At 39.8% G+C, this 20,760-nt stretch overlaps 1 long non-coding RNA gene across 1 annotated transcript in view; it reads right to left on the reverse strand.

Annotated features, from left to right (window-relative positions):
* Positions 1–4,705: 4,705 nt before the first annotated feature.
* The window catches only part of LOC121139282, a 64,936-nt gene continuing 48,881 nt past the window's right edge, over positions 4,706–20,760 (reverse strand). The window contains exon 4 of the long non-coding RNA XR_005876196.1: positions 4,706–4,982. This is a non-coding gene — a long non-coding RNA (uncharacterized LOC121139282). The remainder of the gene's footprint in view (positions 4,983–20,760) is intronic.

The following is a 20,760-nucleotide window of genomic DNA, read 5'->3' on the forward strand; positions in this document are numbered from 1 at the left end:
GGTTTGGTTTGGTTTGGTTTGGTTTGGTTTGGTGGGTTTGATTTTTTCAAGACAGGGTTTCTCTGTGGAATAGACCTAGCTGTCCTGGAACTTCCTTTGTAAACCAGGTTGGCCTCGAACTCACAGAAATCCATCTGCCACTGCCTCCAGAGTGTTAGGATTAAAGGTGTGTGCTGCCACCACCCAACTCACACTATCATTTCTAGGTAATAGTCCTCACCTTGACTTGTATAGTTTCCAAGCTCCTCCCAAGTTGGAAGGGGAGGTGGCAGCAATCTCACCCTTTTTTCAACAGCAGAGCTTCTCCACTCCTCTGTAGAAGTTAATCATCATACAGTGTGTAAGAGGATCCTTTACAATCATCCTCGTGTTTTCCTAACCAAGGAAAAGAAAGGCTGAAAGAAACTTGGGGAGAGGAGAAACTGCATCTGGTAGCCAGGTATATTGAGAAAAAGAATTGGCTTTTCTGATTGCCTACTATGTGCCAGATACTTTGTTTTCATTTTCATGTTTCAAGAGAGGTTCTCTGTGAAGTATGTTTATTTAACTGTCCATTGGTGTGTGACAGTCTTCAGAGAACCTCAGATAGCACTGTTCTCCCCTCTTAGGGTCACATGGAAATGATTATCCACTCACAAGTGCATTGGCCTTGACTACCTTATTTGGAGAAAGGAATGAGTGCAGAATGTTAGTAATACTAGAAAGAGGGAAGGCATTGTAGAATTTGTAAGAGATTTGTAGTCATGAATTTTTGATTAATCGTAAGCTAATGCTGCCTGCTTCTCATAAAAATTCACATTTCTATTTATAACCTAGAATAACCCAGACTTCTGCCAAGGGAATCCAGGGTACAGCTAACAAATATAAATCAGTAAGAAGACAGTCTGTGTTACAGTCCCTTTCAGTCAGTATAAGAATGACCAAGGAAAGCACAGCTCAAGACAATTCTCTACAGTCTAAGAATCACTGAAATGTGGCATAACATTCTTTTTCCATATGTAACTGTGTCAGATACTGTTTTAAGCATGCCAAAATGTCATATTTAATAATAAAATAAATAGTAGTATTTTCACAGATTTATAGATAAGAAAATTGAGAACAGATATTAAACTGACAGTGTCCAGGGTGCTACATGCTTGTGCTAGGATTAGGACCAGTCATTAGGACTAGAATATCTATACACTGACCTACCTACTGCAAAACATAAACACACCAGCACTCAAAACTCTGTGTTTACAGGTCTGTGTGTCTGAATATGACAGAAGCAGAGATCTGAAAACTAGGACAAATATTTAGGTGCCTGAGAAATATGCCTGGCCTTCCTAAAATCAAGAGTTAAATTCAACAGCCAGAAAATTAAGAGACCATCACAGAAACCACAGAGAAAGTATTTTGTTTTGGTTTTCATGCTTTAGTGCAAAATAAAATAGAGAATTAAATAAATCCTAAAATGGGCCAAAAATTAAAGATTTTGTAGCAAGGGGTAAGCAAGGAAGATGAGACCCCCTTAGGACTGAGAAGAAAAGCAAATCAAACATATTTGAAGACAGAATAGAGAAACTAAGGAAGATTCTCCTTCCCTAAGAATACTAATCTTCTCAGTGTGTAACTCAGGAAACAGCAATCTGAAAACACAAGGATTTGAAAAGCAAATATAGTAAGAAGAGTTCAAATGCACAGGTAACACATTAATGGTGTTTGTAGCTTGCTTGTAGTTCTAGAGAAGTCTCTGGGATCGAAAGGGTCCATTCATTGCCTTATTGGGAATGTTCTTACTCCATTAGGTCACACACCTGATTAAATGATATTCTTGTAGTCCCTCAACATGCTCATCCATATTGCATTCTAAACACTTATCCTTATACCCACAGATAGGTGTAGCCTCTCACCTCTCATCAGAGAAGTTTCCTTTGCAGCAGATGGGAACCATTGCAGAGAGATACAACTGATGAAAAGGCAGAGAACAACAGACTATGTGGTTTGTAATGCAACATTTATAACGCAACCCCTACACCTAAGCTTCTGAGATCAACACAGAAGAGGAGTCCAAATGACGGCAAGAGCCAGAGAAGCAAATGGGGCAAGATAGTGTCTTCTACAAATGGCAGGGAGCTGTACTCATGAAATTTTGACAATGTAGTGGTCCAAACTAGACCTGCAGTTGATACGCCAAGTGGATAGGGGAAATCTCATACAGCACCACCCACAAATAAGAGTTACAGACAACTGATGGCTGCTGAGAAAGGGACAATCAGTCTTTTCCAGAAACAAGCCCCTGATAGGCTATCCAAACCCAGGTGATCAGCTCAAAACATACAGACACATGACTGACATTAACTGGACTCACATGTTTCTGCACTCACACATGTTTACAACAATAATAACTGAAGAAAAAGTGATCAATAATTTGAAGGGTGTGGGAGGAATGAGAATAGGAAAGAGGGAATAGAAATTATGTAAATACAGTATTCGTGTTTGAAATTCTCAAAAAGAAATTCATGCATATACTGTAGGCAGATTTATCTGTAAAAAGCATGGGATGAAAATGGCACCACCAGGCCTGGCTGTGATGGCACACACCTTTAATCCCAGCAGTCGGGAGGCAGAGGCAGACAGATCTCTGAGTTCAAGGCACCCTAGTCTACGGACTGAGTTCCAGGACAGCTGAGGCTACACAGAGAACCCCTCTCTTGAAAAACCATAAAAAAACAAGATGGAGGGAGGGAGAAGAAGGAAGGAAGGAAGGAAGGAAGGAAGGAAGGAAGGAAGGAAGGAAGAGAAGAAAAAGAAAGAAGGAACAGAAAGAAGGAAAGATGAAATCCCAGCACCAAAGTCAGTATACAAGATTTTACATCCAACAATATTTCATTCTTGACTCACAAATTTACATGCCCATAAGTCTATCATATGTCATCCTCATGACATCTAAATTATCCTACTTCCCAAGAAATTCAATCAACTAATATATATATATGTATATATATATATACTTGGTGGATTATCTACAAAGCATGAACATGAAAGTTATAATCATACATGTTACAGAAATATAGAAATATGAAGTAGGATTTGGATTCAGATGTCCAAACTGTAAAACCCCTGCTTTCAATATTCACCACACTGCCTGTCGTACAGACTTCACTGTTTAGCACTTACACCAATGGTTCAGACTGTGCCTCTCACGGCTCATAAATCTATCTACACTTTGTAGGGCAATCAATAAAAATCCCTCACAGTTCAAGGCAAGGAGATTAAACAGAAGAAAAGAACGGCTATCATAATCCGCTTATAACTCTCATGCAGAAGAACTCACAGGGTCTATGGCATGTAGTGGAGAGAACAGCTCTTGCTAGGAAGATGCATTCACAAGGTGACCATCAACTGGCATCTAGGATTTGAATCTCAAGATGGCCCCCATCATTCCACAAATTGACAAGAATAACTCACTATGCCTGCAGCATGTGCACACATGGCATGGCTTTTTCTGGATACCCGTGCTGCAGTGTAAAACTCTGGTACTCACCCAGGACAGGGGCGGGGGGTAACTCAAATGAGCAGCCTCAGACTTCCTTGGTAGAAACCTTACCATGACTTTTCAACATGAGAGTTAGATACAAACTATGTGTCTAGTCTCCCCCAGACGCCATCCACACACTGCTTCCTTTGCTGATTTAGCTTCATGTGCTTTCTGTATAACAAATTAATTTCCATGAGTGGCATTGTATTGTGAGTTCCTTAAGTCTTTCCAGCGGATGATGCAAAGTAGGGATTGTCTTGAAGGATCTACAACAGACCCTTTATCACACCTCTGCTGAAGAAGCTCTTGGGAAAAGATGGGAAAAAAGGACCTGGAATTTGAGAATCTAGAAATTCCTGGGTTTCCCTTTTCCAAGAGCCATTCAGGGTTGTTTATGTGCGTGTTGTGCTATATATTGTGTCTACAAGAGAAGATCCTGTTAGCTAAAAGCTCAAGACTCATCCTCCATCCCCTCCCTTCTACCCCTCTCCCAGTTTACCCAGGAGATCTTAACTATTTTCCTTTCCTGAGGCCCTCCATGTATGTGCCACTTAGGGTACCCTTTTTTACCTAGCTTCTCTGGGGTTGTGGATTGTAACCTGGTTATTCAATCCAGTCCCTATGGTGGGATGCCTTGCTCAGTCTTAATACAGAAGGAGGGGCTTAGTCCTGACTCAACTTGAAATGCCAGACTTTGTTGACTCCCCATGGAAGGCCTTGCCCCCTATGAGGAGTGGACCCGGAGAGTGGGAAGAGAAGAGTCTGCAGAGCAGGAGAAGGGGAGGAAGGGGAGACAGGGGTTGGTATGCAAAATGAAAAATAAAATTTTTAAATCAAATTTGAAAAATCACAACTCATTTTCTTAACTGTAAACTAAGGTTTTGTTGACACTCTATAGAGGCCAGAAAGCATAAAAATCCATGTCTAGGACCAGTCCTTGAATAGTCAGGCAACATAAGTGCTCTAAAAGATGGCTTCAGAGTGTTTAGGAACCACTGCACCCTCTGGGACAGAAAGACTCTCCATACACAAAAGCTGCTTTGCCTGCACTTTGCGCATCTACTACCAGATTGGCAAGCCTTTGTCAAAAATATTTCCTTTCGACGTAGTTAATTACGGTATCCTAGTTCTGTAAAGCATCTTGAACAGGACCCAGTGAGAAACTGAGGCAACAGATTCTGTTATTTATTTCATTGAAAATTTTATTGTTGTGCATGTGGCTGTGTGTGTATACATGTATTTGTGTGGTATACACACCTTTAAAGAAGTGTAAAATAAAGAAATTAGCAAATTTAGACAATTAAATATTTCTTATAAAAATATTTCCTTTCTTGATAGCAAAAAGTATTCCAGGAGTTTCCTTTTCTTCCACACCCCCTGATGAAAATAATCATGTATCTAGATTTGTATTTCTAAAAGCAGATACATGTGTCCATCTGCAGTATCTCCGGCACCAGAACACCTCCTAGGGAACAAGATGGAGCAATGAACAGCAGAGCCAGAACCCTGCAGAGAATGAAACTCTATCTGCAAGGAGTAGGAGACTCTACAAACATCTTCCACACAAATATGAAATTGGAAGGAGCTAACAGATAAGCATCTACATTCAGAGTTTGATTTCTTCATGAGTGCTGTTGCATTAAGATTTGATGTTATTGCTTTTTGTGGAGAACTTTTTTTTTAAATCGGTTTTCTGTACTGCAATAAGGTTTGCATGGAATTTATCCAAACCAGGCTGGAATCAGTGCCTTGCCACATAAGATCCTTGCCTAATAAGTGAGTTTGTGTATCTTGAATGCAGCAGTTGACGCCAGAGAATTTCTTCCTGTTGGCTTCTCTGGAGTGGGGAGATTAGGTAGGGGAGAGGAAGAAAATTGGGGAGTTGGGTTTATTACTCCCAATATGCTCTGTGCTGTTGTGCCTGACTGCACATATGCCTGGGACTCACAGCATATGGCCTGGGGGCCATCTGTGGCCCGCTTAGCAGCTGTCTCCACCATATTTTGACATAAAAGCCATTATATTTCTGGCTGGCTAATTGCTTTTTATTAAACAATTGTTGGAAGTTGGTTGATAACTTTTATGAATTTAAAATGAAAGCCTCGCTGAGAACTTCTGAAAGCAAACAGTGTTTGGTCCACCTGGGAAAATTTCAAAGGGCTGGTGTTCCATCTGCCAAAAAGAACTCATATCGCGCATTTACTGAGAAGCAGAGTGTTAGCTGTTTCATTTTTCATAGTACTAAGTTCTCATACAAATTCCTGAGAAAAAGAAAAGCAAAATTTTCTCTCTTCAAGATCTATAGGGGAGATATAATAAGCATCCTTTTCAAGTCTGGGAATTATTTCTGCAAGTGTAGTGGAGTAAGTTTAATAAATACTAACCCAGGAAATCTGTTACTTTTTGATATAAATTCTTATTGATTGTTTTAGCATTATTCTACATTTAAAATTTTTTGTTGAACAAACATTATGGGACAAGAAATACTAACTTTTGAAAACAAAATGAATATAATTACACAAATTATGAGCCTTCTTTCTAGTAAAAATGTATTATTCAAAAATAAATACTAAGAATTCTTGACATACATCACAGGTAATATGTCAAGAAATTTAAAGAAATTCAATATAATTCATTTTACAGATGTTTTCAGATAAATATTACTTAGTCCTCAAGTAAGAAGACTGAATAACACCATGGATCACACATGAATTATCCTAAGTTTACCTGGTAATCAAGGAGAAATCTCTTGGCTAAATGGGGCAGGGAGTTCTTTAAGGCAAGAAGGAGAATCTCTTATAGCAAGCACTAAAATTAGACTTCTAATATCCCAGAGAAAAAGTGAAATGGAGATGTTGACTCCCCTGGTGTTACATATGCAAGAGATGGATCTGTGGTCTGTAGGTCATCACGCTGACAAAAGGCTTAGTTTCTAAAAGAAACATTTCAAAAAGGCAGAGAAAGCAGCTACATTCACAAGTTTTCAAAAGTAAATGCTCAGATATTTTTTAATGGAAAGCAGTTTCTTATTTTCAACAGAAAAAAAATCAGCTTCTTGTCTCTTAATTCTTCTTTTCCTTGACAAATCTAATTTTCAAATGATTTGTATTCATGTTTCCTTGGGGGCCTATGCTCCAGCTCCAATCCACTGAAGATAAAAGTAAATGCAATGAACTATTTTGTCAATTGTTATGTCTAATTGTCATTCTAAAATAGGGGGAGAGAAAAGGACAGGAAGAAACAAGAGGTGACTGGAAGAGAAGGGAGGAAAAGATTGAATCACAGAAATGAAGATGTAATAGATCTCTTTCCATTAGTATCATTTTACTCCCAGGATGATCATCAGCTCTTCCCCTAACTCCAGCTGAGATCTTCCAATGTTGGCTACTAGGGAAATCAGCAAGGAGAGTGAAAAACTCTTTGAAATTATTCCTCCCCAACTTAAAAGTAATTTTTCAAATGGCTGTTGAGATTATCATGCCAGGCATACAGAATTCCATACCCACCCTTCTTTTTAGGCTTTGTCCACCTGAAATAACCCATGCCCACTCCCATCTACAACACTGATTAGTTCCTTTTCATCCTTTGGGGACTAGTTTCCAGGCATTTACTCTGAAATACACTTTCAAAGTACTGTGTGCATTCTGGGTGTCATAGGGCACCTGAATCCACAAACAAGGCACATTCTATGTAAACTTGTGCATGGCAGGAGTAGTTGAAGACCACCATGCACTAATGAACGTTGCTGATGAACTAATTCCACAAAGAGGTTGTGGAGCTATGACCAAACATAAAAACAAAAAAACAACATCAACAACATCCAGCAAGCAATAAGAAGGCAAATGTTAGTCAAGTAGCAAGAGTTAAGAGAAAGACTCTCCTGGAAATTGCAGGGCTCATCCAGAAGGAAGATTATGATCCTGCATTATCTCATCATTCCTCAGAAACTGTGCACAGATAAGAAAAAACGCTTTCATCCTGCTGGTCTACCTTCTCGGTGTAAGCCTTGGCAGAAGAAGAGGGGATGGAATGCAGGTAGGCACTCAGAGAGGAATGGATACCAGTTCTGTAGAATTGTCTGAGAGTGCCAGCTGTACCACCTGGCAACATTGTAAGAAGGGAGATGTATATGCTACCCGAGTGCACTAAGCAGATTTTCTATGTACTGTGCCTTCCTCTGGGAAGGAAAAGGCCTTTTCCCAGGCACTGTGAGGTTCTGAGAGCTTTTATCCATCTTCTTTATCTCTTTCACTCTGGAACAGCACCATATACCCAGATTGTTCAGGGGCTTTTCCCTCTGTTATATAGAATCACTTGTCTTCGTGAGTTTTCATTCTTGAAGATGCAAGGCCTAGCATATAGTAGGCACTTTAAAATACATTGTTTAGTAAGTGAAGAATTATCTCTACAATTCACAGAAGTATCCTAGTTTCCAGAGACTGCAGTCTAGATTCCCTGCTGCCTCCCAAAGCCTCTCATCTAAAAGACACTAGCCCAGGGAGCCGGAGTAAAGGCACGTGGTCAGCTGACTGTTGTGCTTCCCTCACACTCTTCTCCTCTTGGTCAAGACTCCTTTATTCTATAGGGCTTCACTATACTTCATTAACATTAATATTGTTTCTAACCTTCCCTCAGCTCTCTTTGGGCTTGGGAACGTCGGTTCCACTACCTAATCGCTCTTAGTGTTAATCTTTCAAAATGTCCACCCTAAACTTTTTCCCTCTTTAGCTTCAGGCCATTTTGTGCCTCTTCTGAGACTTAATCATCTTTCCCTTTGCCTGGTTTTGCTGAGAGAAGTAGATGAAAAATTCAGAAGGGCTTTAGAAAAGAAGTGAAAAATTCTGCATCAGGAATAGTCTTATAAACAGTAAAGGGGTCATTCATCACATGTTCTCCCTTTACACTGGGAGTTGGGATCCTTCTGGTGGTCAATTTGATGTCAAGCCATGGGCTGGGGTGTAGACAGATCTGAGTGCCAACCTGACCCCAGAATAAAATTAGATCAGAGTTCTGGCCATTTCTTCTAATGACCTACCTGTCTTGCAAAAGACAGTAGCTTCATATCAAGGTCACCCTCCCTTCAAGTCAATAAGCAAAGGGAATATCAAATCTCTAGGTCCCTTTTTGGTAGAGTTAAGACCACAGGGAAACATGAAGAGGTAAGAGATTAAAAGCTCTGGTTTACAAGCATTTCCATCTCAAATGTTTCTGGGCATAAAGCAAAAGCATTTTGCTTACTCCAACGGCAACTTCATTTAGGCTACTTGAGTCTGGAAAAAACGATTAAGCAAACCATCACAAAAGGATATGACTGTTACCACGACCTAGGTGCCACCATTATTACTAAATGCTTGAGTTGAGACACTCAGGGGCATTTGAGAATGGGACAGAGTAGGGCCAGTGATCAGATGTGAACCATTCAGTCAGGGAGCAACTTCAGATTGCTCACAGTCTGATTAGCAGCTCAAAGAATGAAGTTCTAACTTTATATTCTGTGCCTCAGTGTGAATCATGATTGCCCCTTAAAGTGTCCCTACCATGCATGTGGGAGGAAAATTAATAAGCTCAGGGAATGACTGAGATGACTCCAGGAAAGCAAGAAAAGAGTCTCTCAAATAGAACTTCTGAGGTCAGGACAAGAGGTAGGTAATAGATATCAACATTCTTAATCATGCTCAAGAAGTCCATCCCAGAATAAAAAGGGAAAGAGTCGTGAGCAGCAATTGTGGGGGAGGACCAGAAAGAACCAATGGAATTAAAAAATTAGTTGCTTCCACTTTTATCTAAAAGTCCGTGTCAATGGTCTTGATGAACAATGCCTCAAAAGAAACAATGGCCATACGCAGGGACTACTGTATTTGTTACTGAATTTCTCTTCCCCCAAAAGATTGCTAAAGGCTGCACTCTGAGCTCACCTTCAAGGAATGCAACACAAAAAGTCAATTTCAGAACAGCAGGGCATGGCTTCTGACGTCTGATAGACAGCCTAAATGCATTTTATCTTATCAGTCTTGCCTCGCTCCCTCTCTCTTCATTTTTCATTATTCCCCATCGCAGCCGTCTTATGCTCTTCTTCAACTCCCAGATTCCCACCTCGCTCATGAAAGATTTTAAGAGACAAGCATGTTTTTTATTAAAGTCATATACAAAACAACACTGTGTCTCTCGCCCTCTGGCAAGGATACATATTGGTTTGCTTTGTTTGCCAGGTGGGGATTGGTGGCATGGCTTTTCATGGTTGTTGTTTGTTTTATCCCTATCTGGATGCCAAGATAATTAAACCAGATATCTTCCCATTAGCTAATGAGCTTTACAAACAACCATGCAAATCAGGGTGGTAGGTTTTTACTTTCTGTGTACTTTGAATATGAATATTTTAAAATGTTTTCAGACCTATATATCTACAGAAAAATAGTTTTATTCTTATTTCTAAATTATTATTAATTGTATATGTGTTGATATGTGCATGCTCACACACACTTATATACATGTAGTGTCCACAAAGGTATCAGTTCTCACAAGAGCTAAAGTTAAAAGTAATTGTTAGACTCCCATCAGATTTGGGTCCTCGGGAACAACAGTGCTAACTTTTCACTAATGAATCATCTCTGCAGCCCCCAGAAAAAATAATTTGGGATGTGAAAAAAATTTAATTAAGTTTAGATAAGTTAAAAAATTGTGATCAAAGAGCTCTGAAAGGAAAGTGGAGTGGGGAAATAACTAAATTAATTACCCAAATTATATAGAAAAACAGAAAATTGGGGAAGGGGGATAATATAGCCCAAGTAGAAAAAGAAAGGGGAAGAGGGTAGATGGAGGGATATGGAGAAAGAAGGGGAGAGAGGATGAGGGGTTTAGGAAGAAATAAGAAAGAGAAGGAGGAGACATGGGAGGGGAGGGAAGGATAAAATGATAGGAAGAAAGAAAAGGAAAGAGTGAGAACACACGAGAGGAGAAAGTAGCATAACCGAGACACTGTTACCAAATTACCAAGCAACACCTCAGGTGCATTTTCTTACTATCTTCCAGCCAAGGGTTAATTTAATCACTGTCATCATGAGTGAACAGCAACAAAGCTAAGCAATGTCTTATTAAATGTGACATAAAATAGATACTGTGCCATTGTTGACTAGTTTGTTCCCATAAATAGCTGGAAAGAGAAAAGATGCGCATGGATAAATGTTAGGATCACAGGTGTGAAGTCGGACCACTAAGGCTGAAATCACAGTGATACTGTTTCCTAGGTTTGAAATGCAGCCCTCCGGGCCTTAGTTCCCCACGTATAAAACTCGATAATAATATCTCCTTCCTCACAGAGCAGAATTAAATAATAAATTAATCTCTGACAGCTCTTTGCAGAGCTCCTGGTGTATACATGTGCACATTCAGGCATGGCACCACTCGGCACATGCTTGCTACTGTCATTGCCATTGTTAGCCCTTCCAAATGTAAAATTCTTGAGGATAAGGACATGCCCAGGGAACTCTGAATAAACAAATCATCAGAACCATCACAGAAACATCGACCTCTACCGAGTCCCACGTACACTAAATTGGAAGAGTATTTCTCACATGTAAGGCAGGAGTGTGCACGAGCATTTGTTCTCCGTAAATTGACTGAACAGAGAATTCCTCTACCAGATTGTCTCTATGTACAGAAATAAATCATTTCAGCAACCTCATCAGATAATGAGCCATTTGTTGCATGAAAGAATTTGCCAACTCGGAAACAATGAGATGGGGGGAGAGACAGAGAACATTTTAATGAGAATCGTTTTTAAGAAAATAAGTACTTACCTGGGTACTTTTTTTAAAAAATGTAACTTTTCAGAATGACAAGTCACTGATACCAACATGAGCTATTGCTCCATGCTGGCTCCTATTTTCCATATAGATGCCCCATGATGCAGTAGAGTGTGGTATAGAGGCTCTGCCTGTGTCTAGAGCATTCTCCAGCTGCTGTCCTGTTTGAATTCTTTCAGGACCTTCTGTCACCCTGGTCTTTTGTTCTCATTTGTTTGTTTAGGTAGTGTTTATAGAACACAGTGTTACTAGGGCTGAGGAAGACACAGAAATGACAGGACATTGTAAACTACCCTAAAGGAGAATATATAATATTATTACAATATTATGTCTCATTCTACATGATAGATACTCCTTCCTCAGCTCTCAGCCCTCCAATCCCTCTCTCTCTCTCTGTTTCTCTCTCCCTCTCTCTCTCTCTCTCTCTCTCTCTCTCTCTCTCTCTCTCTCTCTCTCTCTCCCCTTCCTCCCTTCCTCCCTCCCTCCCTCCCTCCCTCCCTCCCTTCCTCCCTTTCATTAAAGGAAACCAGAAATTCAATTATCCAAACTGGTTTAAATTATTTTTAATGGAATCAAGCAAGCTCTGAATCAGGAGTTCTCCTTTTAGCAAAACATATGAAATTTATTTTAATGACCTTGATACTTATAGTTCAGCTGTGTAGAAGTGATTTACTTCATTATTGTTTCCTCTAGCATTCCAAATAGATGGGGCTGTCAGAGTAATTACATCTGGATAAATGAGAAATTGGTTTATCATAGTAAATAAAAGCCAAAGCAGTTAGCCAACACTTCAGTGTGACTGTATCATAAAAGCTGAATCCTAAGCAAAGCTTGTGGTTTGTGTGTAATAGCTTTGGAAATGAAAACTGCCCTTCAAATTCTCATTTTACAAATTGGTATTTGACTCATCATTTACCTCAGATAATAAAGACACATATTTAAGAATTAGGATATAGAGAGACAAAATAAGAGGAAGTGTGGTAGTTTGAATGAAAATGGCCCCATAGGATCACAGGACTGGCACTGTTGGGAGGTGTGGCATTGTTGTAGGTGTGTCCCTTGGAGCAGGCTTTGAGATCTCAGATGCTCAAGCCGGGCTAGGGTCTCATTCTCTTCCTGCTGGATATAGGACTCTCAGCTACCTCTCCAGCACCATGCCCTGTCTGTATGAGCCATGCTTCCTGTCATGACAATAATAACTAACCTCTGAACTGTAATCCAGCCCCAGTTAAGTGTTTTCCTTTATAAGAGTTGCCATGGTCATGGTGTCTCTCTTTAGCAATAAAACTAACAAGATAAAAGTGTTACTTCCCCTACCTGATGATAAGGTTGATGTCTACCTTATTAGAACCTTCACCCAGTGACTGATGGAAACAGAGACAGATACGCACAGCTAAATACAGAACTGACCCCCTGAAACCCAGTGACAGAGATGGAGGAGTGATGAGCAAAGGGGTCAAGACTGTGCTGGTGAAACCCACAAAGAAAGCTGACTGGACAAGGGGGAGCTCTTGAACCCCAGACTGATGGCTGAGAGGCCAACTGGGGACTTATCCAGACTCCATGAATGTAGCGTCAGTGAGGAGGCCTCAGAAATCTCTGGGGCCTTGGGTAATAGATTAGTGTTCACCATGGCATACAAATGAACTTTGGGAGCCCATTCCACATGGAGGGATGCTCTCTCAGCCTGGACACATGAGAAAGGACCTAGGTCCTGCCCAAGGAAGGCCTCTCCCTCCCTGGGGAATTATGTGGGGATTGGGCTGGGGACAGGGGCGGGGTGTGGGAAGGACAGGGGGGCGTGCAAGGACAAGGGAGGAGTGGTGGGAGAGGGGCTGAGATTGACATTTGAAGCATGCATGTTTCTAATTTAATTAAACACATATTTTTAAAGTGTTACTTCATGCAACAAACATGGCATGAATCTCATCACCCCAAAGAACTACATAAACTACATGTATAACTAGGTTCATATCCTGTAAAGAAAGAGAGCAGGATGGCATATGCTAAACTTTACAGTCTATCAAAAAAAACACAGAAAAACAAAAAACTCATGGCACCATTATAATAGCAAGCCTACCCAAAAATATGGATATAGTAAGACCCTTCTTACTTTTGTTTCAAAACTTTTGAAAAGACACAATTAAAGAAAGTTTGATGATAATAAACATGGGATGTGTAACACATACAGAAACAAAGCATGGGGTATTGAAAGCACAAAGACAGTGAAGAGTATTTTAAGGGAGATTCAAGTAAGTGAGGGTTATACATTGTGATTCCCAGAGCAGTCACTGAGGATTAAAACAACAGTGGCACTTACATCTCAGGAGTAAGGAACAGCTGTCTAATTGGTCCTAATGGCCATCATAATAGAAAGGAATTCATGTACTACTGTAAACCTAGTTAACTACCAGATATTAGTGAGGTTATGGACCTCTCCTAAAGGAGAATCTACTACTTAGGATAATTTCTAGCTGCATTCTAAGCATTTATCCTCACATCCAAAGATACATGTAGCTCTCGCCCTTCATCAAAGAAGCATATTTGTGCAAAAGGTGGAGACCATTACAGAAAGAAATAACTGGTCCAAATGTGGAGAAAAACTGACCGTGAGGTGCCCAACCCCAACTGTTACATGTATAACACTACATGTGTCAGGGAACATTGCAGAAGAGAGAATGGAAAGACTGTAAGAACCAGAGAGCAGGGACATCTGCTTCAAGGCAGTGTCTTCTGTAATGTGATAGAGAAGCTACACCCATGAAATCTCAATGATACAATTGCCTAAACCATTCCTAAGCAATAGCAACACCATGTGATATGGCAGTGTGGGTTGGAGAAACTCATAAGGTTCTATGCCAGACCCTGCATAATAACATACAGAGTTTTTAATCATTCCACACAAGAAGCTGAGTTGGGTTGGAGAAACTCATAAGGTTCTATCCCAGACCCTGCATTCCACAACACACAGAGATTTTATCATTCCACACAAGAAGCTGAGTTTTAGTTAAGAAACAACTCTTCTATTTTTTATGCCAGATTTATGCAGTTCATATTATTCACAAAACAAATTCATTTATCATAATTAAATATAAGTAACTTCTCCCACTCAAAATATTCTATTGATAAGGGCTCAGTAGGTAAAATCACCATTAGCCTATTTTCCCAAAGACTCATCTAGCATGTTTACAAGGAAACTGAATCATTTATATCATCTTTTCCCTAGGTGCATCCCTTTAGTTAGGAAAGAAATAGATCACATGCCCCATATATGCATGAAATAATTCTGACCTAAACATAGAAAACTATTAAAATTTAGTTATACCTGAAAGGAAAGCCTGGGGAATGTAAAACATAGGGAAAATTTTAGAACTATATAATTCTTTGATACTTTCTCAGTATAATAAATCTATTTATAAATTTGCTGGTTTTGAAAAGATGTGAGGTTTCTTGTTTGTTTCTCTGTTGCTATGACAAACCATTGACCCAAACCGACTTGGGGTGGCTCTCTTTGGCTTACAGATTACACCTTATCACAGAAGGAAGCCAAAGTAGTAACCGGAGACAGGAACTGACATAGTGCTTCCTGGCTTGTTCAGGTATCTTCCTTACATAATTCAGGACTACCTGCAAGGGACTAGTATTATCCACAGTACTGGGCCTTCCTGTATCAATTGTCAGTCAAGAATATGCTCCACAGATATTCCTATAGGTCAAATTGATGGAGACAATGCCTCAGCTGAGGTTCTTTCTTCACAAGTATGTCAAGTTGACAACTGAAACTAATTTTGAAACATGCCATGACTATTATGGAGGTAACTAAATGATTTCTGATTGGATTTGAGGTCTACCACAGAAGAGAACTTATAACTGGTATTATATCTCCAGACAGGATTCCATGGGTGGTAGAGTGTCACTGGTACTAGAGGAAATCTATTACTGTTATTTTGTTAAATATCCATAGTATCAAACTTTTTTCTGAAATATTTTTATGTTTATACACATAGACTACTTCATTGAAGAAGAGTGACTTTTGCACAGAATGGCAGCAACTCATAAGCTGTTGAAAGTGCTAAAAATAAGTCACTGTCAAGCGCTCAGCTATATACAGCACATGTAGGCTTAGGGAACATCACAGAACAGGGGACATCAAAACAATCTGAAAACTGGATGTTGAAAAGTAGTGTTCTATGACATCTGTTCAACTATGTTCATAGCAGCATTATTTGTAATAGCCAGAACTTGTAAGCAACCTAGATGCCCCTCAACTGAAGAATGGATAGAGAAAATGCGGTACATTCGTACAATGGAGTACTACTCGGCCAGGGAAAAAAAAAAAACATTGGAATCTTAAAATTTGTAGGCAAATGCCGGGCGTTGGTGGCGCACACCTTTAATCCCAGCACTCGGGAGGCAGAGGCAGGCAGATCTCTATGAGTTCGAGGCCAGCCTGGTCTACAGAGCGAGTGCCAGGACAGCCTCCAAAACTACACACAGAAACCCTGTCTCGAAAAAAAAGAAAAAAAAAAACAAAAAAAAATTGTAGGCAAATGGATGGAACTAGGAGAAATCATCCTGAGAGAGGTAACCCAATCACAAAAAGACAAACATGGTATGTACTCACTCATATATGGATTCTAGACATAGAACAAATAACTTCCAGCCTACAATCCACACCACCACAGAAACTAGAAAACAAGGAAGACCCTAAGAGAGTCATCCATGGTCCCCTGGAGAAGGGGAAAGGGACAATCTCCTGAGCAAATTGGGAACATGGGGGAGGGGAAAGGGAGTTAGGATAAAGAGAAGGGGAGAAGATGAGGGGTGAGGGGACATGAGGGAGCAGGAAGATTGAGTCAGAGGAAGAATAGAGGAGAGCAAGTTAAGACATACCGTAATAGAAAGCACTATTATATGTTTAAATAGAAATCTGACACTAGGGAAATGTTCAAAGATCTACAAGGATGACATCAACTAACAATCTAAGCAATAGTGGAGAGGCTACCTTAAATGCCCTTCCCCAATAATGAGATTAATGACTGCCTTATATGCCATCCTAGAGTCTTCATGCAGTAGCTGATGGAAGCAGAAGCAAACACCCATAGCTAAACACTGAAATGAACTCCTGGAATCCAGCTTCAGAGATGGAGAAGTGTTGAGCAAAGGGGTCAAGACCAGGCTGGTGAAACGCACAGAAATAGCTGACCTGAACAAGGGGGAGCTCATGGACCCCAGACTGATAGTGGGAAACCAGCATAGGACTGATCCATACCCCCAAACATGAGTGTCAATGAGGAGACCTCAGCAATCTATGGGGCTTCTGGTAGTAGATCAGTATTTGTCCCTAGTACATGAATGGAACTTGAGAGACCATTCCACATAGAGGGTTACTCTCTCAGCCTAGACACACAGGGGAGGGACTAGGCCCTGCTCCAAATGATATGACAGACTGTGAAGATCCCCCATGGAAGGCCTTACTCTCCCTGGGGAGCAGAAAGAGGATGGGATAGGGGGTTAGTCGGGGACAGGGGAGGAGGGGAGGTAGAGGAAACTGGGATTGACATGTAAGCAAACTTGTTTATGATTTAAATAAAAAAGCAGTGTTGCAAAGCAATGTCTTCTAAACACAGCAGTGGCACTCATAACTACCTGCAGCAGACCTGCATAAGATTAGACCTAACCACATTCCATCATGGCTGTGGGAAGGGCACATGAGGACCACCAATTATGGAGGAATATTGTCAGTTAACGGTTGCTAGGAGAACACATAACATTTTCTTTAGTGGTGTAGCCACTGGTGCGTTGCCCATACTCCAGTAACTGAATCCCCCCACCCACATTCATAAAAGAAGAACTGATTAAACTTGCACATAAACACATTCACACAAACAAACAAAGAAGACATGAAAGTAAGAGGAAGATTTATTAGGGAAAAGAAAGGGTATCAGCAGGAGATGCAAAGTGGAGGAAAGAGGGTACAGAAGACCAGAACTCACTATACACATATAGGAAACTGTCAAAGAATAAAACAGAAAACCACTATGGACAACCATCCTTTGAATTAAAGATCACATAAAAATAAAAATGCTATACTGTTTTCAAATGCATTCAATCTTAAAAGAATAATTTAGGAAAATTAGTGAGTTATTAAGTCTATGGTGAGTTAGAATGAGAAGACGTAATACATCTGGATAAAATGCCTAGTATTTCAAAGAAAGCTAGCACCTTTGTCAACATGTAGCCTTAGTAGAAGCATAAGAAATAAGGTTTCAAACACTGGACTCTTGGGGTTAATCCACTGTAACAACCCAGGCTCTTGAAATATTCTTCCTATCCTCATTTTCCCCAAGCATTACATACATGGAGTTTTTTCAGTGCTGGGAATTGAATCTCTGACCTTACACATACTAGGTAAACACTCTTCTGCTGAAATAGATCCCCAGCCCTCTTTATCCTTCAAGATGAAATCTCTGTAGCATAAGCCAACCTGGAATTTATGATCTTCCTGCCTGAGCCTCCTCTGGAATAGTTATGATCACAGGTCACCACCACCAGGCCTGGCTAATAAGGATTCTTTTAGTCTCTTCTTAAATATGGATATTGAACATGCTTCCTATTCCTTTGTCCTAGCCTGGATCCCTTGTTTTACAACCTATAGGTATATAACTACAAAGTTGTCATTACCTACAACTACGCTGAATATACTTTTCCAAAGAAATTGTTTGTTTCCCTCTTTGCAGAGTTTAACCTTTAGCTATTTCTGCCAAGGTCACACTCATATTCGCATTCATTCCTAAAAGGCAGAGAATGCCATTGTTACAAACAACCATCAGTGCATCAAATTAAAAGTTCTAGGACTTCTGTATCCTAGTTATTGGTAGCATGACTTTAAGAAAATGTTTTAACAATGTGTAAAAGATAAGAATAAATAAAAAACAATGAGAACCCAGTTTACATATGTAGTTTCATTTTTGTAAGTCCTTAGACTGTTCTCTCAAGATATAACACATTTTCAATGCAAAATAACTACGGAAATTGGCAGTGTCCACATGTGATTCCATGAGGGCCTATAACTCTACTAGAAGAGAGACCTGAGTTTCAAATTATGTTTTCATTAAATGTTCCTGTAGGATATAGTTCCTTGTAAGTGCTACAAAGCTTAGCATGTTTTATTCTTTAAATAAGAACTTAAGCAATGCAAGTTAAAGTGTGACGATTGTTTGAAATATGCTAAAAATATCATAATTTTGGAAACTGTGAGTATATCTGAAAATGCTGATTTAATGTCCCTGAATCTCACAGAGGAATTGAAAACACTGATAAACTTGTTTGTTTTTTCACTGTGTGTTTTAATTCTAAGTTGTATAGTTGTTTACAGAAGCACATTTTGTGTTTTTTAAAGAAGATCTAAATATTCCACTCCTTTAATAAAAATAGCATACTTCATAGAATTGTTATGAATATCCATAGAAATATTTGTGCAAATATATAGTGTCTTCTATGGCCATTATTTTCTCGAAATAGATGGATGAATAGCATGGCAGTCATGATCACATTATTATCCTAATTAACACTATTTCCACAAAGGTCACATGGAAGCTAGCCCTAGTCTTCTAACCCCTAGAGCTCAGCAGGAGAATCCCAGATAGGTCCTGAAATAAAATTAAACTTGATAGCATCATCTTTACTTGCTTGATTCCCTATCAAGCCAGTAGCCATTATGACCTATGCTTCCAAAACACTTGAGAATTGACAAAGCAATTCCCTATTGCTTTGGGATGAGGGTTTCAATGACCTGGAGTTCCAACAAAGGAGTTGCAACCATGCAGGTAAATCCCTGGATGGAATCACAACATCTGCCAAAGGCACCTAACGTCATCACTAAAGGAGCCAAAATAGGGCTTCTGTGTCTTGGAATGATTCCCTTCTCACTAGAAGAGCACTGACAATGACAAGACAAGCCCTCTCTGAGTCAAGAAGGGATTTTGCTAAAGAGAGTACTTTGTTTCAAAGGACTTCTCTCTCGTGGTATGAATACCAAAAGCAAAGATGGTCTGGGAGTAGGTGGGAACACAGGAAGAAGGATCAGGAAGGAGAGTGGAGACCTGGGAAAGCATTGTTGTCTTTCTCCCTCTCTCCCTCTCTCCCTCTATCTATCTATCTATCTATCTATCTATCTATCTCTCCCCGTCTCTCCCTCCCTCCCTATGTGTGTGTGTGTAAGAGAGAGAGAGAGAGAGAGAGAGAGAGAGAGAGAGAAAGAAAATGAGAAAGAGAAGGGTGTGTGTGTATGTGAGAGAGAGAGAGAGGGAGGGAGGGAGGGAGGGAGGGAGGGAGGGAGGGAGGGAGATGAGGGGGAATAAGTATTTGTTTAAACTGAAGAAACCTCATCTTTCTCCTATTTCCAGAAAAAAAAAGTTTGTGCACACATACAATAAATACACCTTCTCCCGCCCTCTGTTAATTTCTAGTGTCCCTTAGGCTCAATTAAAGTTCACTTGCATTATCACTAATGTGAAAATGAACTCTAACCATAGAAATTTAAAGAAATCTACTCATGTTAAGTATTTTTGTGAGTTTGGGGTATTGCAAAGAAGACTTAGTGTCATTGCTGAGTGCCGGGATTATTTTACCATTACTCTTCTGCTCCCAAAGTATTCTACAAGCCTCCATATGCATCTCTCCTCCACAATGCATAGCTCCTTTAAAATCTTAAACACCCAAGAGGTCAATGCACCCAAAACTAAGAATTCTCAACATTGTTCAGGATACTCCTTTCTCAAAAAGTCCATTTAAGTGTTGCCATAAAGCCAATTGGTTTGTTGTTTCATTTGCACAATGGGATGAATAAGTAAACAAACATGAATAATTCAAAGACCCTTGACTTTTCCCCATGTCTCTATCCAGGCACCAGTCAAGAACTTCCTTTCTTCTCTACACCTGGCTGCCATACAAAGGAAACTACAAAGACACTTCCAGGCTCCCCTAGATAGCTCAACAACTGCCACACCTGATGACCCTACTCAGCTCTAATAAACAAGATAGAGTGGTGGTCAAAATCCATAAGTGACAGGTAGGATTACCTCTGCAGAAGGAAAATGGTAAAAAAAAAAAAAAGGAGTTAGGAACTGGTAAGGACCCAGAGAGCAACCATGGGAGATATTGTCTTAGGTCAACAGTAAGAAAAGACAGAAGGGAGCTCCAGTTCCTCCTTTTTCTTTTCTTTTCTAAAAACTATTTTTGTTCATATTTTCCCTTTTATTGAAATAGATTCTTTTCTCATACAATATATCCTTATTACAGTTTCCCCTGCCTGTACTCTTTCCAATTGCTCTCCACCTCCCTTCCCATCTGGATCCACTCCTTTTTTGTCTCTTATTAGAAACAAAAGGATTCTAAGGGATAACAACAAAGCATAACAAAACAAATATAATAAGATAA

This window comes from Mesocricetus auratus, unplaced genomic scaffold, assembly GCF_017639785.1.
Source record: "Mesocricetus auratus isolate SY011 unplaced genomic scaffold, BCM_Maur_2.0 Super-Scaffold_15014, whole genome shotgun sequence".
Lineage (NCBI taxonomy): Eukaryota > Metazoa > Chordata > Mammalia > Rodentia > Cricetidae > Mesocricetus > Mesocricetus auratus.